The sequence below is a fragment of the Temnothorax longispinosus genome, chromosome 9 (assembly GCF_030848805.1).
Source record: "Temnothorax longispinosus isolate EJ_2023e chromosome 9, Tlon_JGU_v1, whole genome shotgun sequence".
Taxonomy (NCBI): domain Eukaryota; kingdom Metazoa; phylum Arthropoda; class Insecta; order Hymenoptera; family Formicidae; genus Temnothorax; species Temnothorax longispinosus.
Genome location: NC_092366.1, coordinates 12,102,025 through 12,127,688, shown reverse-complemented (window position 1 = coordinate 12,127,688; position 25,664 = coordinate 12,102,025). Strand labels below are relative to the sequence as shown.

The window sequence follows — 25,664 nt, the reverse complement described above, 5'->3', positions numbered from 1 at the left end:
ATTTATCGCAATAGCCGGTTAATAATAGTTTGAAACGTCTTTTTCAGGCGACGTGAATAATAATAATAGAAATAGGATCGATATACAATTGATATACAATCAATTAGAATCAAAAGCCATGCGATCAAGCTTAGGTCTTTGACAGCCTTATATTAGTTACTGTATACATATATGTCTATATATATACATATAATTTTGGCTAAGGTAATATTTTTCGCAATAAATTTTCTTTACAGTATTTAGATAATTAAATCGAGTCGATTTAATTCCGGGGAGGGAAGGGTTTTTAATTCTAACAATTACTGTGTTTTAAGTCCGACAAATAATCGGCGCGCAGTTTGTTTGGAAAAATTATATGTATATATATAGACATATATGTATACAGTAACTAATATAAGGCTGTCAAAGACCTAAGCTTAATCGCATTGCTTTTGATTCTAATTGATTGTATATCGTTACGATCCTATTTCTCTTATTGTTTACCAAATAGTTTTTTTAAATTTTCCTACGATTTTTTTGACCGAGTTACAGGATTATGAAGTCAACCTCTCACTTTTCTGAAAAATCAAGAGACACGGTAGTGTCTCGCGCCAAGTATACGTGAAGCGAGACCGCACCGTGAATTATTTACACGACGCGACAAGTTGCGAATACCCGAGATTTTGAGATCTCGATAACCAGTGATCGGATCAAGTTCTAACTAGGTTTAATGGATAGCTTGGACCATAATAAAAGTGTCTTTATTTTTCCGTTACGTGCTCTACGAGCGGAGATATTGCGATGCAAAGTCCAAATGTGGAAATTTTTATTTAAGAAACGTCCACGTCGTCGTCGTCGTCGGACAAAAATGGCGGCTGGTGTGTCATTTTCCCATTTTTGACACTAGAGGGCAGTGATGCCCGTGCAGACCGGACACTGCAGTGCACTGTCGCAGTGCGTGACAGCATATGTATGTACGTGTCCTGCGTTCTGCGCTTAGTGCAGATAGTGCGTTCAGTCGATTCAGTGCGCTGTCATACTATGTTTACGCGAGCATTACTTTTGTAGTAACTTACGATTATTTCTCTGCGTAAATAAGGTTTTGTGGTATAACTTACGATAATTCATTCCGTGTAAACGAGTAACGCTCGCGTAAACATAAGTCAGTTATAACCTAGAAATTAGATAGTGACAGTCGTGACCATCGCCGCGTGATAGATAGTGATAGAGAAATACGGCAGGGAGCTAATGCCGAGGAGATCTTTAAGAAGGAAAGTGTATCCAAAATCGCACACGTACGTATATGCTGCCTTGTAAAAGTTGTAAAGTTAAAGAGAACGAGAAAGTGATCTGTATCTTTATGCACGTGTGGCAAGCACTATTTTTCTGAAAAATCTATCAAATTTATATGCACGTTTAACAGGCACTATCGCGTAATAAAGATTTCTCCGAAGTATGTTCATTATTTTTTAATAATACATTTTGTGTAGTAAAAAAGATTCTGAGAAGAAAAATCGTTACTCATGTTTCGTTTGTTTCTAATTAATACTTGAAATATCACGATGTCAATAAGTAAGAAAATGATATTTAAAACGAAAATTTATGGATATAAGTATACTAGCTTGATACACCCGTGCTTCTCGCTACGGTATGCGGAGGATTCTATAATTCATCTCCGAATTTAGATTTGCCCTTTTAAGGGTTGGTTAGGACAAAATCTTGAATTATGTTTTTAAGCATTTGTATGGGTAACCCTTTGTAAGCAAAAACCAAGTTGATATCTCAATTAAGGCCTAAGAGATATTGAGGATCCGTGAAACACGTTTTACCCCTTTTCATCCTGTTAGGGGTCAAATTTCTAAAAATCTTTTCTTAGTGGATGCTTAATACGTCATGAGAGGAATACACTACCCGAATTTCATGTTTCTAGGTTCAGGGGTTTGGGCTGAGCGTTGATGAGTCAGTCAGAACATTTGTCTTTATATATTATAGATTTTGCTTCTTACTTTAATTAGATATAATATTATGTTATTTAATATAGTATCTTCAATATAGGATCTGATTGATATATTTTATATTCAGTAGAACAAATTAATAATAGTTTTTGCTTGCAATTCAAGATGTAATTGGTAATGTCAATCCATAGCCCATTCGAAAAATGTTTTGGGATAAAAATATAAAAAAGCTCCGTAGTTATTGACGCTGTGTTTCAGCCAATTCCCTTTAGGTTTTGTAACCAGAGTTTTTGATTTGTTTTTTCTGGAAAGCTCTGAAGTTCTTTTCCGTGTATCGGTCGCATTATTAGAAGACCATCAAGATCAATTCACAGACCCACAAAAAAGAAAAGTTGTCTGCGCCATGGACTAAACCATGGTATTCTCAAGTATTTTTGCCTGCTGAAACCAAATATGACCTCAGTTTTGCCCCTACACATCAGGGTTTTTTTCTACAGCCAAAAACACCTTGAAAAATCCATTAAATCGTAGATCCCACAACTTAACATCAAACTCCGTAGCTCACTCAACTCCAAACAACCAAACTAAGAATGCCATAACCTTTTCATACTAATCCCGTAACCCTGGAACACTATACCTGCAAGCCCCATAACCTCATGACCCTATAACACCATAACCCTGGGGCAGAACGAGGGATATACGAACAAAATGATGAGTTCCACTCATTCGAATCAGAAGTCCCAACGGAAGTACCATCGAATTTATATATATGTGGCTATCCCATAGTTAGAGAAGAATAGACTGAAGAATATAATAGAATTGTAAATAGCCCGATACTTCAAAATTGGCGGAAGGTAGAGCAACCACGAACATTTCTCAAAAAATTCAAAACTTTATAAAAATAAACTCTATTACCGATTATCGTCAAATTCAATACTTCTTTTAACGATACTCTATATAAAATTATATGTATAACTTATACATGTAACTTTTTAAGCAGAAATCGGTACTCCTTCACTGATCTTCGCCAAATTCAATAACACCCTTCCTTAATAATACTCTATGCATCAAATAACTTGTACATTTTTTAGACAGAAATCGGTAATCCCTTCACCGATTCTCGTCAAATTCAAAACAACTTTTCTTTAATGATACTCTATATAAGATTACATGTATAACTTATACACTTTTTAGGCAAAAATCGGGGTAAATATGCAGTATAGTGCCAACCTTTCCGATTTTGTTGAAACTTTTTTATTTTGTGTATTTTGGATAAAAAAAAAAGATTCTGAGAAAGAAAATCGTCGCTCATGTTCCGTTTGTTTATAATTAATATTTATAATATTTCGATGTCGGTAAGTAAGAAATTGACAATTTATGTATGTATTTTTACTTTTTTATTAATACGCATGCGCAATAATCTTGCGCCTTACTTCAATTAAGTTATTTAATTGTAATTAACTTCAAATAAGTTATTGATCTATAACCTATATATCATTATAACCTTATAACGTTATATATCTCAACCGCTACTTTAAAATTACACGATAAAACAATAAAATTACATGAATTTTTAACATTAATCAATAACAAAAAACGTTTAATTAATTTCTTAATAGAATCGAAAGTTTTAAATAATACTTTAAAATGTAAAATCTGTGAGAGTGATATAAAATTAAATAAGGTGTAAAGAAAACACACATTGTTGTTTTGTAAAAATATTATGTAATTTCCAATATGCAACTACGTCTTTTTTTTTTAATGGTTTTACTATTATTTGTTCTCTTTGATATCCTACAACTTTTGTCTAAAACGTTTTTTCATATCTTCCATATTTTTTGAGATATTTTCCTTGAGCATTTAAAATAAAACACCCTATATATATGGCAAATGCCCCCTTTGTTATTGTCGCCGAATAGCAAAAAAGTTGATTGTTTACTTTTTCACGCTGGTGCTTCTCACAATCACTTATAGTCTTTCTCGCGATTCTTTTTGTGCGTTTTACTACTTCCATTCCAGACGAGTGTCAACAAAAATTCTTTTTCTCCGGCATCATTCTGAAGCCGATATGGTTCCTGCCAAATTTCGTCGAGCTGCGTTTCCCATTTGGGTCTACTTTTTGTATACTCCTTGAAGAAGTACATAACATGGTAGTATTTTTTAAGGCAAGATTCCGATAACCCTGGCGCCTTAATTTGACGATGGTTTCTGGTAGTACTTTTAACGCTAAACAAAAAATTATATATAGGTCTTATAAAGCTAACCGCTCTGGTTTTTAAGATATACAGTGTTAAAGTTAAAAATAAATCATATGAATTTTTAAATAATACTTTAATTGTGTGTGTATAAACATTACACACGTAGGCGGGAGAAAGGCTACAGCCTCTCCCTTGCAAGCAGGGGGGTGGGGGTGAACCTCGGTTCGCGTAAAAAGTTAAAAGCCCGTTTTTTCTTCTTTCGTCGCTTCGTATGAAAAGTTGCATTGTGTAAAAATATTTAATACCTGTAACAGAAATAATTTGTTATAGCAGAAAATAGTTAAGATATTGAAAAGTGACACCTCGCGTGACACCTCGTTTCGCATGGAAAGTGTATGCGTGGAGGCAGTAGGTTTCGCCCCGGGGCTCCTCTACCCAGATAGCCAAATGCTGTGAGTTTGCTGTCATGTTGCCAACAATCGTTGTTTGGCACTCGCCACTGTAAATAGTTTCGTTAGTATTAGTCTCAGTTTCGTCAGTATTCGTATTATCGGTACATTACCATATTTTCGGTGACTCGCCCGAAACGTCGGCAGATCATTCGATATTTCCGCGATTCACCAATCGGTGCTGCAACCGTACACCCTACGAGGACACCCGACATCAAAGGGAAGAACAAATTGCTCGCTCGCGGCACATTACAAGACCGCAAGCTCACTCATCGTCCAGAAGTTTCGAGGTGCACATCTTACACACTCGTACCTACAGAAGGCCTTATCGTGCTCGCTCCTCCAGGAGTGCGAACTTCTCCTGCTTTGCCTGCCTTGCCTGCACTGCTTTCGCTTGCCTGCCTGCTGTCTTTGCTTGCCTGCTCTCTTGCTTGCTTGCTGCTTCCGCACTTCCGCAGCAAGTGCCTGCTTGCGCTCTGAGGAAGGACGAAATCCCTCCAGGAGACGACGGCCGACCGAAATATGAGTCGCTTGCTTTCGCTATATTCTTTCGCTTAAATTTCACGTTGAGGAGACGCAACACACTTCCTCTGGTCCTTCGAATATTTAGACCAACTCGCAACTGGGGCCTAACACCCCCCCGAGACAATCGTTGATGCAACTAATTTTGACAAACTAGGGACAAGGTGAGACAGTATTATGTCTGTCGGGTTGAACTCACATGAATTCTAATTCTATTCGGAAAATTGAGAGCAACATGTTTACACGGATTTGTTATCTGTGAAGAGTTGATTTGTGAGACAGCAACTTGACGACAACTCGTTGTTGTCCACGATTAACAGCATATTCAATGCAATTTGAGAGCAACTTCCCAGGCAGCAGCGTCACGTGATTTTTACGTCAGTTTATGGTCAATTGTTACGTCAATTATTCTTTTATAATTATGTAATAATGACTTTAAAAATGACAGGAATAAGTCACAGACCAATGACGACATTTCAAGACGTTAAAAACGTAACCTGTATGACCTTTTTTTGGCCTTTTAATTACGTTTTAATAAGAGAATTGTAAAAATCAAATTTATATACAAAATTATAATTAATTAAGAAACCAGATTTGTTATAAAATATATATACATTTTATGTTTTGTGTTTATTTAATTATTATCAGTCTTCAAAAATAAAGGTACCATTAATATAAGGTTACATCAATCTAAAAGTGTGCCACACTTTATTATAAAAGTGGACTCCACGATACAACTGATACAAGTTGTGCAGTTCCGTCATTTATATATCGTTCATATATACTATCGTTCTTCATATTTTAAATACGAAAAACAGATCCTAACGGATGCCATCTATCGGATCCGACATTTGCACATTCTTTAGAAACGTATGACAATTTCATATTGTCAACACTATGTTAGCAACGACTTACAATTAAAAAACTTTATAGCTTGAAGACATATACGCAATAACGGATGGAAATCAATATATATGTGTTGTTGCCATCATGTTTGCATAAAACGACGAATCATACATTGCTGTCATGTTGCTGACATGTTGCAGACTCCATAACGTACCAGTATTGCGGACAGTTTGCTCTCAAAATTGCGTCAACTGATTGCATGTATAAGCAGTCATGTACCTGTATTTGTAACGTGTTCTATTTCGATGTCAGCAAATTTACAGCAAATATATAACAACACATGCAATACATTAGTTTGCTCAATATGCTATATCACGCTTGGCTATCTGGGTATTGTTAAACTAGACACACAGTGTGCCTTCAAAGTACATGCGTCGGCTTTCCACGCGTGAAAAGTTGTAAACCCATGTGGCACCTTGTTTTATATCGATAACATATATCAAGGTCATTGAAATCGGTGAGATCGCTCTTAATCTAAAGTTTTACCAACTTTAACACTGTATATCTCGAAAACCAGAGCAGTTAGCCCTATAAGACGAATCAATTGGTATGAAAAAAGACATAGTTCCTTTAAAAAAAAATATGTAATTTGCAATATGCATCTGCATACTTTTTCTTAAAAGCAACTATGTCTTTTTTTCATACCAATTGATTCGTCTCATTATTCTGTGCGTAAAAGTATTAAGATAACATTACCGAAAACTTAATGTTTTACAAGATATTTTGTAATTATGTCAAAACACTAGAACTTTCAAGCCTAATAATTCCAAAAGTTCTTAATGAAAAAATACTTTATTATTCATTTCAATGGTACAACAGTCCGAGTCGGACCTAGGCCTCCCCCAAAGTCATGTGCTTGTGGTGCGCACACAGGTTGTACACAAGCACATGAGAGCTATAAGTTTAATGCCGAATCCGAACGGCAAGGTAGAAGGGGTTTCGAGGCAAGAGATACTCCAGACGGGCTGTCATTCCGTCGAGGAGGAAAAACAAGCGATATAATTTATTTATTTTGGTTCTACCAGGACTGGATTCGAACCTGAGATCTTTGGTTTTGCAGATGAGTGCGCTGTCTGCTATGCCACGCTCGCTCACAAATACTTTATTATAGTGTTTTGAAAAGCTCTCGAGATTAGCTACAAGAATATGCATTGAAAAATAGGGCTTTTTATTTAAGAAATTGAAGGTGACCTTTACGTGATCTTCAAACATTTATCCAAGGTCAAACTAATGACACCATCTTATGTGTCTCACCAGGAGCGTGCATCTTGGACACCTTATATTTTGAAAACGAAGCAGTTTAGGACATATATTTATAGGACCTTTTCTTCTTAAAATAAGTCAAGGAATATCCCTTTCAAGTTTGTCCACTTACTTTAAAAACACCCCGGGAAAAATAGATTATATATAATTATATATAATCATATATATATATATATATATATATATATATATATATGGGGCATTCTTTCTCAAAATAGCCACCCCTCTGCACATTTTATTTTTGAAGATAAAATGCTTTGCAAGATCTCAAAATTTCCGTCGAAAACTCAAGTTTTGGATGCCTTATGGCAATTTTCATTTACATTTAAGGGTGGGGCAGTATGACCAAAATATCGCTCAAACCACCCTAAAAATTAGGAAAGTATGCAAATAACATATAAAATCTTAGCAGTTTCTATCAAATTTGATGCAACTTTGAAACAAAATGGTTTATGACATCCAATTAAATAGTTTTTCAGACGTTACCCCCCCCCTTATAATCAAAATAAACCCTTCAAAACCACCCCTGAATCATCATTTCGACAAATTGACAATTATTCTAAAACAAATAGAGTAAAAAAATTAAAATAGAGTTCACGGGCCGTGAAATTCTTTCAGAATATATTTCAATCAAACTCAACCCCATAAGGATCATAACTAATCAATAAAAATCATCTCCTACACATCATTTAGACAACTAGGCAATTATTCACAGGCAATTAAACATAAAACTTTTTCATATATATATATATATATATGTAGGTCCAGAGGTATGTTCCGGGACTGTTTACGTTTTTTGAAATGTACAGTCCTGGAATATAACGCATATATATGTAATCAGATTCAAAAAACTGTCCCGAAAATTGCCGTAGGACATGAATTTTTTCCAGGACAGTCCTGGAAACTGCCAAATGTCCTGGAATATACCGATATCAAAAATAAAAGTCCCGGAACATACTTCCGGACCTATATATATATATATATATATATATATATATATATATATATATATGATTATATGTGAATATATATGAAATTTGGTACTTTACATAAAATTATATATAGGTCCATATATAATTATATGTATATGAGAATAATTCCAAATATAATTAAATATGAACAATAGATGTATGCACTCATGTATGGATACATATAAGATTCATACGGAAGTATAAATGTATACCCGGGAAAAAATATTCATATATGATCATATATAATCATATATGATTGGCCATATATGGTCAGATATGGAAATTGGCCAGATCTGAGGATATATGATCTGGTATTATTGTATATGTTAATATCTGATCAGATATGATCAGGTATGATCAGATACGAACTGACACAGTTCAATCTGGACATATATATTTAAGTAAGTTTCAGAACATTGTTATATATTTTCAAAAGTTATTTTTTAAGTGTGCCACTTTATTATAAAAGTAGACTCCACGATACAACTGATACAAAAATTGTGCCGCTTCATAGCGCGAGACAGTGTCGTGTCTTTTGATACCATTCTTATAACACTGTTGGTCAAATTTTAAATACGAGAAACAGATCCCATCGAATGCCATCTATCGGATACTTTGAGATGCAATATCTGATCTGATCATATATAATCTTATATGACTATATAAGTTCATATATGATTATATATGATTTTCAGTTTAAATTATAAGATATTATGTTTGCAAAATAATACGATTAATATATTTATTTATAAGAACTATAATATATATTATATAACAGTTTTTTTCACGAAGGTAAAATTTCATTGTTTATAAAAATATTTGATAAAAATTAATATGTCAATTAAAAAAGATTAAGTGTCTTATGCAAAATTAGAAAAAAAGAAAAATTTAAAATAACACAAGCAATGAGATGCCGTTTTTGGTCGAAGTGGATCTGGGTGCTTAATAATATTTCACAATATCAATTATTATTAAATACATTTTTCAGTTTTTTAAACTGCGTGCCAATATGGACTTTGTTGGACTTAAAACACACATATATATATATATATATAAACGCTCTATATATGGGCATGTAAAACTTATATCTGTTTATATCTCATTTATATATGTTCATATACTGTCAGATATGAATATTTTTTCCCGGGATGATATAAAATGTCCGGGAAAAATATTCATATCTGACAGTATATGAACATATATAAATGAGATATGAACAGATATAAGTTTTACATGCCCATGTATAGAGCATATATAATCATATATGGTTATCTATCGCCATATATGATTCTGATCACCATATATGATTATATATGCTCTATACATGGGCATGTAAAACTTATATCTGTTCATATCTCATTTATATATGTTCATATACTGTCAGATATGAATATTTTTCCCGCGGACATTTTATATCATTATATCCCAGTCTGGTCATATATACATCGCGTCTTGTCATATATGATCATGTACAGTGCCGATATAGTTATGTATGACCATATATAATTATATCTGATAATACATGGCCAAACATTCTTTATATACGATCATGTAAGGCCAGATATGTTTAGTGTCATATCTGCTACACATAATAATATGTCTGACCATATATGAACTTATATGATCAGATCTTGTCATGTATAATATACGATCTGATCATATATGGCAATAGATAACCATATATGATTATATATGCTCTATATATGGGCATGTAAAACTTATATCTGTTCATATCTTATTTATATATGAACATATATGAACATATATAAGTTTTACATGTTCATATATGAATATATACTGTCAGATATGAATATTTTTTTCCGGGTAACCCTATATGATTATATATAATTTCATGTAGCATTGTATATAAAAAGCAAAATTTCCGTACTTACATATAATATTATACCGGGTGTTTCATTTTAATCGCCCCAGGCAAATATCTCGAAAAATATGAAAGATACGGAAAAACGTTTCAGACAAAAGTTGTTTGGTTCGAAGGGGGACATAAGATGGTGTCATTGGTTTGACCTTGAGTGAACGTCCCGAGGTCATATAGAGTTCAACTTTATTTTTTTAAATGGAACTCCCTATTTTTCATTGCATATTCTTGTAGCTTACCTAAAGAGCTTTTCAAAACCCTATATTTGAGTATTTTGTCCTGTACCTGGCTATCAACATTTTATCCTTTTTCTTCTTCTTTTCTAGTAAATACTTTGGTAACTCCTGTGTTAAAATCTCTTTATAGTTATGTATCTTGACTCGTTTATCTTTATCTGTCTCTCCTTCTCCTTTTCTTCTAATCTCTTTACGAGACTCTCCGCCGCCTCCCGGTTCCCTGCCTCCATTTCTCTCCTCAGCTGCTCCTTCTCCATTCCTACCCTCTCTATCAGTTCTCTTCTCTTCTTTTCCCAATTACTTTCTTCTTTCCTTGGTCTGCTCCTCTCTAGATCCTTTATACATGCTTGAACTATTTTTTTCTCTGACTGTCTCGCCTTATCCTCATATCTCACAGCTCTCCTTATTGCCCTCATTTTTATCTTCTTTATTTTGGCTTCTTCTGATACTATGTACTTTATTACTTCAATCACCTCTTCCCTCGATATTTCTTCAATTCCCTTTGTTACCTCCACTCTCGTGCCATCTTCTTCTCCCTCGTCTTCTATGTCTAGCACCACTCTTTCCTCTGTCCCTCCTAGCATTTCCATAAAGTGGTCTCTCCTCAGCTGCTCCTCACTCGTCCATATGCATCTCCTCGCTTGTCCCCTCAGTTTTCTTTTTCCTGTATTTATTTATATACTTCCAAGCTTTCGCTTCGTTTTTAATGTTCTTTATCTTTTCTTCTTCCTTGCTTTTGTGCCTCCCCTTCTGCTCCTTACACCATTTCTTGTGCTCCTTTCTTTCCCTCACATACTCTTCTTTTCCGATCCTTCCCTTCTTCCAGTCCCTCAACAATCTCCTCAATCTTCTTTTTTTCAGTCCATCCCCCTTTCCTTCCGAAACTCCCATTTAATATCGCCCATCCTCTTTCTTTTATTTTATCTATTAATATACGTCCCTCCCTATTTACCACTTTATTTACTGACTTTCTGGTCTCGTTCCTCTTTTCATTCTCTTCCTCCTCGTTTAATATCGGTCCTCCTTTGCTTCCCGTCCTCGCGTTGAAATCATCTTTTACTAGCACCCCTTCTTCATCTTCTTCTTGTACCTTCTCCCTTAGTGTTTCCATCGTATCTTCCATCTTCTGATTGTACAACGTGATTATTCTCTATTTGTTTCCATTATACTCTAATCTGCTTTCTACCACCTCGTCGCTAATCTCCCTAACCTCTATAAATTTCAAATTCTTGTTGACTGCTGTTATTATCCTTCCTTTGCTCTTCCTTTCCTGTGTTCCCTTTTCGCTGGTACGCAATTCTAGATAAATTTGCTGAACAATTTATTTTTAATTTTCCTCCATTTATCATCCTCCATCCATGTTTCTACTAGTCTTATCACGTCAAAATTCTCCAAATAATCCCATGTTTTGTGACATTTATTAATTAGTCCCGCCACGTTCCAAAAGCATATCCTTAATTCTCTTCCTTTTTCCTCCTTATTTTCCTTTTTTCCCTTTTCTTTCACTCTCCTTATCTCCCCCTCCCTGTCCTCTCTCCTCTCTACTCTTTTGGAAAAACATCTCTGCTTTCTAGCATTTCGGTGCTTTCATTCCATTTCCATTCGCAATTGTCAATCCATATTTTTTGGTATTCTACCGTTGCTTTCTTCCCCTTTTCTCTCTCTGCTTTAACTATGCTCCATAGATGCTTTTGTATCTGCCTCTCTGTTGCCGTCAGATCATCATCCATAAATATCTTTCTTGCTTTTCCTATCTTTTTCTTCTTTGCCATTATTTATTTTTTATCCTCCCATCTATTGAATCTGACTAGCGTCATTTTGTGTTCTCCCCGGCCAATTACCTGCACTTCGTCCACTTCCACCTTCTTTTTGGTGATTTCTTCTTCAAGGAATTTCTCCATCTTCTCTTTTCTTTCACCTCCATTTTCTACTTTCATTCCTTTTATAATTATATTATTTTTCTTTCTCCTCCTTTCGGCTAATTCAGAGTTTCTTTCCATCTCCTTCATCTTCTTCATTAGTTCACTGCTCACTAGCTTTTCACCTTCGCTATTCTCCATTTTTTCTACTTTCTCCTCCAACTGTTTTATTCTATTTTCTAAACTCGCTTTTTGCTCTTCCCAAAGCATTTCTCTCATTTTATAATCCTCCCTCAGTTCGTGTATCTCTTTCATTATCTCTTTCATTATCTCTTCTTTATCCTTCTTTCTTTTTCTTTCTTGTACATCCATTTTCGCTAAAATCTCTTTCAGCATTTTCTCCGTCTCCATGCCTTCTTCTTTCTTTTCCTCTCTTTTTATCTTGTTTGGCGGCGATCTTGTCACTCTTTTTTCTTTACTAAAATTTGCCAGTATTTCTTTTTCGGCTTTTTCTGCTATTTCTTTTTCTTCGTCCCTTCCTCTTTTCCTTACGTAATCGGTAATTGATCCTTGACTTCCTGTCCTGTCTCTTATTTTTGACAGCTTATCCGCCCTCGTGGGCCTGCCTCCTGTAATTCTACTTTTTTCTGTCGTACTCTTCTCCTTCTTGTCTTTCTTCAAGTTAATATCTTTTTCTTTGCCTTCCTCCCTTTTCTCGTCCATCTAAATCCTTTTCCCGCTTTTTATCTCTTCAGCACTTCTTTCCTCCTGTCACTCTCTTCTTTATCGACCTGCTTTCGTGATTCTCCGACACCGGTTTCTCCGTGCCTGCTTCCGCTTTTATCACCTAACCTCCAAATTGTCGCAGCAACACAGAATCCCCGAACTCGTCTGTAATTCGGCTTTTACACTGCCGATTTATATCTGCAGTCAGTCCTGCATATTTGTGCATGCAAACCACCTGAAACAAAGTCACCCCACGGCGAAGGAACGGTAGATAAGCTCGAAAAAACACTGGCGCGTTTGACAAGCGTGCTTCTTTCTACTTACTCAGTCCCGGAAATCCTATTAAGCTATATATATATAAAATCGATATAAACAAAGCCGCGCATTATTCCCCGATTTGTTATTCCGGAACAATTTTGTCAATTACTTGCGAACCGCAAATAAAATTATAGGACCAACGGGGCAAAAGATTCCCAAGGGATTGTATTTCACGTCAGGGATCAATTACAGTAGCAAATAAAAATTGCTCACTTACGAGCTTAACTCCTGTTGCTTCAAAATGGTAAGAAAACGGGTGCATTTTCTTTTTTGCTTCCTCCGTTCAAACGAAGCTTTGAGCTGGGATAAAATGTATATATATTATTTAGAATTGACGTAAGCTTTGAAATTTTGCCACTTATATACGTTTCGTCAGCTATCGTCACAGTCTCAAACTTGAGGTGCGCACTATTACCTACTGCGTTGTATTCCCCTACTTTCCCCTACATAGCAAGTATACTACGCATATTATATTGTATAATGTATGAATGTATCAAACACGTAGTTGATACATATTTAACAAAATGTAATAATATGGCGTACCATAGTAGCGCCCAGTAGTAACCTCAAGAAATTATTAAACGGACAGTTTTTTGGTCACGTTTCTATAATCGCAGTTACCTGAGCGTAGGACAATAAACACATTTAAATTATATAGTAAAAAATAATTTAAATTAAATAGTGAGTCAAAGGTAAATTCTCATTTCGTAATAGATTTATTGAATTTCCATACAATTGTATGTAATTGTTGTACAATTAATGCGTATTTGATTGTGTTATTTTTATAGGTTAGGTACATAATAATAATATATAATTTTTACAATATTATGAAAAAGGTAACCGTGATATTTTTTTGAGGCATAACAGACGATTAGCACAAGAAAAAAGAGAAAAAGGTTATTTGTTGATATAATTGTCAAGGTGACTGTGGTGGCAGTGGTGTGACTGATTTTGAACCATCCCAGCAAACGAAAAAAGATTGAAAAGAATTAAAACGGGATTGCCAGGAATTCAATTAAGGACTTTCCGAATACCATTCTGTCCAAAAAAGGGATTGAAATAGTTTCAATATCATGGAATTCCTTATTTTGGAGAGAATTTGTCTTTTTTGAATCCCATCCAATTCCGACACAAAAATATTATACCACTGAATGCCAGGTTAGGGATTGGAAAGTTTCGTGATAAATTCCATTGATTCCGTTAACGAAATGAATACCACTGAATGCCAGGTTAGGGATTGGAAAGTTTCGTGATGAATTCCATTGAATACCATTGATTCCGTTAACGAAATGAATACCATTGAATGCCAAACTAGGAATTAAAAATTTCCGTATTGAATTCCATTGAATTCCGTCTATTCTGACAATAAAATGAATACCATTGAATGCCAGGATAGGGATTGAAAAGTGTCCGTGTTGAACTCTGTGGCGGTACGCGCCAACAATAGTACACGCCCGCGCAGTATCTGCATTACCGGCAGTTCGCGTCGACGTCGCTAGGCGTCGCATCGCCGCGGCGCCGGGGCATCTTCTCGAGTTCAAAGTTTCGTCTCGACCGCTATGTAAAGGGACCCCCTACGGTGCTTGACAGATCTTACAAATCTCATTTTCAGGCTAATTGCCCGTCGGCAGTAGTGCGTGTAATGCCCTTAGGCATACACAAAAGCTCACCGACGAACAACGGCGCTTGGTCGCCCAACGGAGGCGCGAGATGTTTCCTAAACCATCTAATGCCATGCAATTCCATAACCTTTACGGATTCCATAGGATTGGATGGAATTTAAAATTTCTTTTTTGGATTCCATGGGATTGGACCATCTCATTTCGAATCTCATCTAATTTCATCTAATTCCGCCAAAAAAGGGATTCAAAGGTATTAAAAAATTTTAATATTTTTTAATCCTTTTGCGTTTGCTGGGATCGGCCAAACGTATAACAAAATGCCGAATTGAAAAAAAAAAGATTATCAATCATTAATTTCAACATCACCTTCTCTCAGTAATAATCAGACTCACATCAATCAGTTTTCTATAATTATACAGGGTCTCGGGGAAAAAAATTATATATAATTATATATAAATATATATAATTATATATGATGCAATTATAAATTTTGTCTCTATATGATTATATATAAATATATATAATTATATATAATTATATTTGATCATATATAGTCAATATATTTTGAAAAAGAACCGTTTAACTTTGATAATAAAGCATTAATAAATTAAGTGTATATTTTTTTAAAAGCTATGGAATCAAAAGTGAAATAATTTATCCCATATATTATAACTTGGCGCTGCTTGGCGTGAGACACTGCCATGTCTTTTGATACTGTTCTTATACCACTGTTCGTCAAATTTTAAATACGAGAAACAAATCCTATCGGATGCCATCTATCGGATAATCCGAATTTAAAAGTGTAATATATATAATGCACATGTGTTGTGTATATGGGACGTTTCACGTCAACCGGATCACTTGTCTGCCCAAAATTTGAAGCAACCTACAAAGACGTTCGATAGCTCAAAAAATTAGTCTTTACTAGTACTTTCGAAAGTCATGTGCCCGTTTTGAAATCCAAGATGTCTGATCTAATATGGCGGCTAAAAGCCTGAAAATTGGAGAAAAATTTACATAATTTAACGTAATCATGTTTTTAAATATTGATTCGGTTTTGAAATGGTTTGGTAAGGAGTTTTCAGTGTCTGTGATGTTGAATCTGGAAGCTAGTTGAAGTTTGGAACGTTCCTGGATTTTTTAAAAATGATTTGTCCCATTTCTCCTTTGGCACAGAGCCATTTCTGAGTAATAAATACGAAATACATAAGAGACCGAACCGATACACCTTGCGGAAGACACCCTTATACTAAAAAAACCGACCCCCCGACCACTTTAAATATTCTGGCTACGCTGAAAACGATTTGTCCCATTTCTCCTTCGGCACAGAGCAACTACTAAATGCCACACACAAAATACATAAAAGACCGAACCGATACACCCTGCGGAAGACACCCTTATACTCAAAAAACCTACCCTCGGATTACTTTAAATATTCTGGCTACGCTGAAAACGATTTGTTCCATTTCTCCTTCGGCACAGAGCAACTACTAAATGCCACACACAAAATACATAAGAGACCGAACCGATACACCCTGCGAAAGACACCCTTATACTCAAAAAACCTACCCCCGGACCACTTTAAATATTCTGGCTACGCTGAAAACGATTTGTCCCATTTCTTCTTTGGCACAAAGCAACTTATAAATTTCCTGTAAAATTCATAATTTATTGCATATCCCCGTAGAGTTTGCTACCTACTACCAATACTATCCTTCTCCTCTCACTTTAACCCTTTGGATCAACGGCTTAACGTCTCTTTCCGAAAAACGGAGCCCAGTTTTCTCCGCACAAGAGCAATGAGACAAATCGTTTTCAGCGTAGCCAGAATATTTAAAGTGGTCCGGGGGTAGGTTTTTTGAGTATAAGGGTGTTTTCCGCAGGGTGTATCGGTTTGGTCTCTTATGTATTTTGTGTGTGGCATTTAGTAGTTGCTCTGTGCCAAAGGAGAAATGGGACAAATCGTTTTCAGCGTAGCCAGAATATTTAAAGTGGTCCGGGGGTAGGTTTTTTTAGTATAAGGGTGTCTTCCGCAGGGTGTATCGGTTCGGTCTCTTATGTATTTTGTGTGTGGCATTTAGTAGTTGCCCTGTGCCGAAGGAGAAATGGGACAAATCGTTTTCAGCGTAGCCAGAATATTTAAAGTGGTCGGGGGGTAGGTTTTTTGAGTATAAGGGTGTCTTCCGCAGGGTGTATCGGTTCGGTCTCTTATGTATTTCGTATTTATCACTCAGAAATGTCTCTGTGCCAAAGGAGAAATGGGACAAATCATTTTTAAAAAATCCAGGAACGTTCCAAACTTCAACTAGCTCTCAGATTCAACATCACAGACACTGAAAACTCCTTACCAAATCATTTCAAAACCGAATCAATATTTAAAAACATGATTACGTTAAATTATGTAAATTTTTCTCCAATTTTCAGGCTTTCAGCCGCCATATTGGATCAGCCATCTTGGATTTCAAAACGGGACACATGACTTTCGAAAGTACTAGTAAAAACTAATTTTTTGAGCTATCGAACGTCTTTGTAGGTCGCTTCAAATTTTGGGAAGACAAGTGATCCGGTTGACGTGAAACGTCCCATATATATTGTTATATATAATTATATCTTACATAGCAAATAATATTTCAGTAATATTACAGCAATATTATTTTTCCATTGCATTATTACAATGAAATATAGCATAAATATTGCAGTAATATTACTAAGATATCTCATTGTCACCCAGTGAACACAATGCAACATGTAACGTACAGGTTAGTTGTAATTTCCTACTCAACAATATAAATGCAATGTAACACGTGTGTTATATTGCATTTATATTGTTGAGTAGGAAATTACAACTAACCTGTACGTTACATGTTGCATTGTGTTCACTGGGCAGTAATATTAAAATGTCCGCAAAAATGAATCACAGTAATATTACGGTAATATTACTGTAATATTTGCGTGATATTTACGTAATATTTGTGTGATATTAGATAATATTTATTTAATATTGCTAGAAATTAAACCATTTTAATGAATTTTATTAAATTTTATCAAATTATTATTTTTAATACTATTATTACATACAATATTAAGAAAATAATATTGATATTATCTTTCTATCTCTTTCTTCTTCAAAACTGCTCCATGCTACTCTGCATCGTATGAATTTCCACTGATAAAGAGTGATGTAACACTATAACATAATACAAAAACTGTAATTATTATTTATATCTGATTACACAGGGTGAGTTTTATTTTGTGTGCCAATTATCTCCGTTAATTATCTCAAAAAGTAATGGTTTATTGGAAAAATATTTCAGATAAAAGTTGAAGGGTTCAAAGAGAAATAATGGATGATCTTATTAGATTTTGGGTCCGGGACCCATATTGAGCCCAGTAGGGTCCAAGTTTTTAAATAAAAACTCCCATTTTTTTATTATATTATCTACTTCTACTAATTAATATAAACTTTTGTCTGAAACATTTTTTATATTTTTTGCTTTATACTTTTTGAGATATTGTAGAAAAATTTGATAATTTTTTTTAATATTTAGTTTATAATATCTTGATAAATGTTTGTCGAAGGGAAAAATAATACAAGACTTTTTGACTTGATATGGTCTCAAGAATATGCTATTGCAATAATATTCCAATTTCTTTAAATATTTGTGTATACATTTTCTTGGAGCTTTCATGTGTACACAATTATTTAAAGAACTTGGAATACTATTGCAACAGTATATACTTGATACCAAATCAAGTCAAAAAGTCCTGTACCACTTTTTCCTTCGACAAACATTTATTGAGATATTGTAAGCTAAATATTGAAAGAATTACCAAGTTTTCCTTGAATGTCTCAAAAAATATAAGGCGAATAAAAAAATGTTTCAGACAAAAGTTGTTCATATTAATTAGAAGAAAAAGATGATGCAATAAAAAGGGGGCTTCTATTTAAATAATATGGCTTGATGCTACTGGGCTTAACACAGGTCCCGGACTCAAAATCTAATAAAATTGTCTATTGGTCCTTCTTGAACTCTCCAACTTTTATCTGAAACATTTTTCCAATAAATCAATACTTTCTGAGATAATTATAGCGGAGATGATTAGCACACAATATTTCGTGTGCCCTGTTTATTTCATACATAATTATATATTTAAACATAAGAATACGGGGTTAAGTATGACTGTGTTCCGATATTCACTGTCTATACTGAAAATCTATGGTTAATGTTATACATACATTTTAGATTATTAGTACTGAATATTAATATTGGAACGCAATTTATACCAAGTTTAATTTTTTCTTACTTATGTATCTAATAAATAAAGCTTTCGCTCAGAAGAGTGTGATAGAAATCAAACTGCTTAGTGCTGCTCTGCGTGAACTTCCACTAATGGAACGCAACGCAACACTGCAACATAATACAAAAACAGTATAAATTCTTATTTACATCTAATTAAACATTTTAAACATAAAAGTAGGTTAAGTATGAATCTGTGTTCCGATATTCATTATCTATACTGAAAATCTGTTAATGTTACACGTATACTTCGGATTTTCAGTATTGGCAATTAATATTGGAAAGCATGATTTATATCAAATTTCACTTCTTCTTACTTACGTATCTAATAAATAAATCTTTCGCTTTTCTATCAAACTTAATACTTGGTGCTGCTCTGGACTGCATGAACATCCACTGATGGAAAGCAATACTGTAACTGCATAAGAACAATAATTATTATAAAATCACATAAATGGTTAAATAATGATTAAATCACGTAATTAATGGTTAAACTGGTTTTTAGAAGATTTGGGATAGGCATATTCCTATCACGTATCTCCAACTGAAGGCTCCAGTTGGATTAAACTGTTAAAAATTTTGAGGTTAAGTTAGCATCAAGATTTAAGTATGAAGCCGTTAATAAACAATCCCATTAGAGACTCGTTCAATAAGGTTACAGAGGCAAATATATGTATTTTAAGATGTCAATGTTAGTTTATTGCTCGACTAACTGGCAATAAGAATACAAAAGACTGCACAACGTTTCGGCCCACGGTTAGGGCCCTTTTCAAGTGCGATCTAAAATTTATAAACAACAATATGCAATACAAAATATAAAATATAATAAGCGGAATGAAATTAATGATCGTTGTGTTTGAGAGCAATACCTATTCGTCTAACCGACTCGTCATAAGAAATCAACGGACATGCCTTAAGAAACATGACAGTAATCTCTCAATCGTGAGTAAGCATTGTATACATAATGACCACAATTTCAAGTGGTCAGATCCTAAAATTCTACATAAAGAATGCAACATGAAAATGCGAGAGATTGCCGAAATGTTCTTCATAAAAAAGCACAATAATAACACTATTAACCTTAAGAAAGACACAGAGAATTTAAACTCAATATATGACGGTGTCATTACGTCTGTTTAATTTTTATAATCCCCCCCCCCCTATACCTCCCTGATGCCTCGGCTCCTTCTTTGTCTGTCCACAGTCTCCTTACATACGCACAACATGTCGCAACGGAGATCTTTAACACGCAAATTGAATTTTTACACATTGGACACGTGAGTCTCGCTTGAATTTTGCACACTCCTTTCACATATTGTTGCTTTATGAATAACTAGCTGGTTACCCGGGCTTCGCCCGGGAGTCGTTTTTCTTAAAACGACTTCATTTATGTTTTAATATCTTTATTGTGGACAAACATAAAGAGTGTTCATAGATTAAACATGTCGTAACCAATCTTTTTCTACTCGGTCAATTATTTCCAGAAAAATTGGAAAAATTTCTGATACCGGTTTCCAAAAAAAATTGGTAACGAAAAACTATACAGTTTATAGCATTCCCCGGGAAATTCTACCCCTGTTTTATATGCAATTCTTTAAGATTCGGTCAATTATTTCCCAAAAAATTGGAAAAATTTCTGATACCTTCCCAAAAGATCGATAACGAAAAATTATACACTTTATGGCACTCCCCAGGAAATTCTACCCCTAATTCATATACAATTCTTTAAAATTCGGTCAATTATTTCCCGAAAAATTGGAAAAATTTCGGATACTGGTTCCCAAAAAGATCGGTAACGAAAAACTGTGCACCCTATAACACTCCCCGATAAATTCTACCCCTATTTTATATACTTTTGGTAAAAATTCGGTCGAATAGTTTAAGAGTGTATAAAATACATACATACAGACATTCTATTTTATATATATAGATTGTTCACAGCTGCTATATATGATTATGCTGGAACATTCTCGTGATCACAGGCATGTCCGTTGATTTCTTATAACGAGTCGGTTAGACGAATAGGTATTGCTCTCGAACACAACGATCATTAATTTCAGTCCGCTTATTATATTTTATATTTTGTATTGCATATTGTTGTTTATAAATTTTAGATCGCACTTGAAAAAGGCCCTAACCGTGGGCCTAAACGTTGTGCAGTCTTTGTACTCTCATTGCCAGTTAGTCGAGCAATAAACTAACATTGATATTTTAATCACTGGCGGATAAAGTTATTTTTCTTTATTTTAAGATAGTCATTGAAATGATTTTTATGATATTAACGTGGTTTTTGCGGATAATGCCACGTAATCTCTATTTTTGGATTTAACGACAAATCGCCAAATATATATGTACAATGTACTGTCACGACCTTTTGCACTCCCGGACCGCTCCGGGACGTGTGCCGGATCAAAAGGACTTAGGAGAGCGGGATGGTTGGCCTCTCCAGTGATTTCCTCGCACCTCCGATACTCCACGAAATGTTCCGAATGTTGGGCGCCAGACGCGTACATTCGCGTCCACGAAATCGCGAAAACCTAAACGAGACGCAAAACGAAGTGTGGAGGTGCGTGGAATCGGCTAGCTTGACCTAATCACGGGCGGGGTTAATGAAGGGCAGCGCGATATTCGGCGGGGTGACACGTTAATTTCATACTCAGTCAGATAACAAAGAAAGTAACATTTATTGAGTACTGGTTGTCGAGAAAATAACAACGTGTATCCATCCGGCTTTGATCAAACACAAGATAACTTCAATAAATAGATCAAGAATAGCCGGTGGCGGGGTGTCTGGATTCATCTAACAGAAATAATATTAAGGCGGACGCGAGACACCCACGGAGTATTAATTGAGTCTCTAATAAACACGCTGAAGGCGCTATTCTCAAACAATTAATAATTCGAGTCGAAAACCGTACGAAAACTCTGTCGCAATGATATCTTAACCTAACGCGAGTGATTCTGCTCGGGCGCAACGGGGAGGCGCCGAGTCATTTAACCAGGCAAAGAATACGATAACTAACGCAAAAGACTGGATTAATGCGGTTCTTCAATGATGCGGAATACCGGTCAACGCGAAATACTAGAGTCGCGATATCGCTAATAACCACGGAACGCCATGAAGAACTACGCAAGTAACATCTAAACGCACGAAACGTGTGAACGCCGATAATTTCTTAACGCGAGTACAAGTCTAACATAATTAATCAATCGGCGGGAACTACATTAGACCGCAATTAACAATGCCGTCGACGTCCCAACGCAAAATTCGAGGGGGTCGCGAGCAGGGACGCCATAGGACGTACGCAAGTAATACCGGACGCAACGTTTCTCAACGCGAGAGCACAATTATCAACCCGTAATAACGAGATCCGAACACAAATCGATACGCTAACACCGACGCTCGAACACAAGAATTTCCCGACGCGAAGAAACGGTAACGCAATTTACGAAGTACCGGCCCGTATGCGGCCGTACACCAAGGTCGCGAGGACAACGCAATATACTCGCGATATCGAACTCATTAACGCCTATCGCGACCTCCAGGGATTTGCCATAACGCTTGTACCACGGTTCCGCGGCCACGATACCATCCCGAGGCCCTTCGCTCTCGTTATCGATCGCGAAATTACACTCGATCTTAACATACGTTATCCCGAGCGAGAGCGTGCACCGGAGGGCGGTGTCGTGGCTTTACATATCGCGATTTACGGGCAACCTCACCGGTGATACGCCTCCTCCTGGGCTCCTCGCCGTCACCTTTCACCAACGATCCTCGATCCGCCAGATAACGATCGAAATACCCGACTCGGGGTGGCTATCGCGTATCTTAGAAAAACGTATCTCGCCGACGGACGACCAGAGAGTGAGACGCTAAACCCGCTCGATTGCGGAATCGATACGGTACCCCTTCCTGAGGGGCGCGCGAGCCAATCGGGCGCGAGCTTGCAAGCCCGCGGTGTCCCGGCGCAGTGCTGTCGATACGAGATCCTTCGGGGCGGGCAACGGTCCCTCGGCGGCGTGCGACTCCTCAAATTTTTGTCCTTAGCGGCGGACGGAACTTCGCTCGTGCCGGTGTGCCTCCGGTTTGACCCTGGGGCGGTGGCCAGCCACCCCGTGGGTCGGTGTTTTGTGGAGATCATTTGCTGAAGCCGGGGGTTTACCCAAGCGCTTGGGGCCCCGCTATCGGCGGCCTCGTCCGTCGCTGCCGCACGTGCCGCCCGCCTGCCGCGTTGCTCTCGCCAGCCCGCGATCTCTGCTGCTTCCGCGTTTGCCACCCCTCCTTGGTTATCGATCGTCCTTGATTTCCTTCGCCCAATACTCCCTCGAAGGTTTGCCGTGGTGTGGGTGAGGTGCCGCGCGTATTACATTGCATAAAAAAACAAAAGAAGGTAATCAAAATGCGGAAACGCGATTAAATACGACCCCTGGAGATCTCGTCGTTGCCTCCCTGGTCCGTCCCTGGGCGTGAAATTCCGCGCCTTGTGACGGCGGCGGGGCGCCGCGACGCACAGTGGGGCGAACGCCTCATTTTTCGGTCATTTGCTTATAACTTCTACATTTTTCAATGAAATGACTTGAAACTTGACATAAATAATGTACGATTATTATACATTTAGTGTATGAAATCAAAATTATTTAATTAACAATTTTTCATAAAGCGCATAAATGATTTTTTAATTTTTTAAATACTTTTTAGTTTTTTTTTTTTTGAAAAATTGGTTCTATTTTTAAAAAAATTTTTTTATTTTATACCTTTTTAGTGCTTTATTAAATTAATATGAATAATTATTATCGCATATTTCCTTACTGCTCCGTACCCTGATGTTCTAGCGCGATATTTTATGTACTAAAACCTTCCTGGAGAATTGCTCTATAGGACAGTGAAAACCGCATTTAAATCCGTCCAGTAGTTTTAAAGAAAATCGTAGACATACATACATACATACATGCCGAATATAGAACCTCCATTTTTTGAAGTCGTACTTAATGCAATCCCTATCAATCAAATCTGTTCCATTTTCAATTTTTTCACAGAATTGTCTAATCTTTTTGACATGTTCGGGATGTCTTTGGATAAAATTATATATAAATAACGCGTCATCGGATTTTAACTTTTTCCGAACAATAAAATCAGTCATTTCCGGATTATTCCGTACTTCCTCAGTTCTCTTTCTTTTATGTCGTTCGGAACATTCTACGAAACTCTTTGATCTATTAAGAGGCATACACGTACGTGAAGAAGTAGAAATTCAATTCAGTACTTCGTTCGGAAAAGAAAATTCACAATTTAACCAACTTTCATGCTTTGCAATAAATCTGTTGTAATCGTAATGGCTAGCTATCCATTTTGACTTTAAATTCTTCGTGAAATTTATGATTTTTCGTTTCAATGCTTCCAACGCGATTTTGGGTAATTCAGTATCAATACATGATATTATGTGGCTTATTAAAGCCTCATAATTTAATAAATCAAGATTATTTGCACGCATACAATTAAAAAGTTGACGATTTGTTCGGAAATTTTCCATTTTGCGAGCGTGTTAAAGTATAATTTTCTATATATTTTATATATTCTATATATTTTTCACTGTATCCTGAAAAGGACGCAAAGTGAATTGTATAAAGCAACGACAAAAACTTCGACAAAAACGATCAAAACTTTCAAAATCAAAAAGTCTTTAATCAACTACTGATCGAGAAAGACTGACGAAAAGTTCTTATCTCCGCTGTTTTTATTTCCTCCCCCTCTCCTCCCTTCCTCCCTCCCCTCACCTCCCCACCCCCTTCGAGGAGAACAAATAATTTAACGTAGAGCAATCTTATTGGCCCATGGATTTACAGAATGCGCAGTACTCCAAATACATTTATCCAATAATATTTATCATATTGCTATTATATTAATTAATGTAATTAATTGTTATAAAATATGGATGAAATTAATCGTTATAAAATAGCAATAATTAAACAAATTATATATCCCCCTTCGTCTTTCTTTTATGAGAAAATAGACATCCATATTCACTCGACATGATTGAACGTCGTCCATTGAGTTATTCATGGACGACGTTCGACCATGTCGAGTGAACTTGGAGGTCAATTATCTCAAAAAGAGGGACGAAAGGGGATGAATGATCATATATGGCCAAAAACTAGACACTTTGCTCTATCAAATGGCGCAGAGCAAACCTTAATCCATTCTAATCCACAAACTTTTTTCCTGTTTGAATATTGAAGTAAGAAAATTTTAATAGTCGAATATGTCGTGAATATTTATTAATATATAATAGTACTCAAATAACATAAAACTAAAATAAATATGTTTTTTGAACCCTAATAAATAAGTTCTGATAGGCATTTAACTCATATTCGCAGTTATACTTTCGGCGGAGACTTTAGAAAGTAACCTATCGAATTACTAGAATTTCAGTATTCACGAAAATGTTATACTTTATCAGATCATTTTGAGGAAATAACAAAGGA

The 25,664-nt window shown here is 35.8% G+C and overlaps 1 protein-coding gene and 2 long non-coding RNA genes across 10 annotated transcripts in view; 1 reads left to right on the top strand and 2 right to left on the bottom strand.

Moving 5' to 3' along the window:
- Positions 1-25,664, top strand: part of Shab (Shaker cognate b) — a 651,715-nt gene that overhangs the window by 466,076 nt on the left and 159,975 nt on the right. The window lies entirely within an intron of this gene.
- On the bottom strand, positions 3,632-4,871 carry LOC139819825 (uncharacterized). 2 transcript variants are annotated; one of them, XR_011733824.1, is made up of 4 exons: positions 4,695-4,871; positions 4,507-4,631; positions 4,265-4,437; positions 3,632-4,160 (listed from the first exon to the last, which is right to left on the bottom strand). It is a non-coding gene; the product is annotated as an uncharacterized lncRNA (long non-coding RNA). The 2 variants fall into 2 exon arrangements; XR_011733823.1 differs by having other exon boundaries at positions 4,265-4,631.
- Positions 17,871-22,419, bottom strand: LOC139819823 (uncharacterized). 2 transcript variants are annotated; one of them, XR_011733820.1, is made up of 4 exons: positions 22,205-22,419; positions 19,503-19,599; positions 19,189-19,292; positions 17,871-18,070 (listed from the first exon to the last, which is right to left on the bottom strand). It is a non-coding gene; the product is annotated as an uncharacterized lncRNA (long non-coding RNA). The 2 variants fall into 2 exon arrangements; XR_011733821.1 differs by lacking the exon at positions 19,189-19,292 and having other exon boundaries at positions 17,880-18,070; positions 22,205-22,405.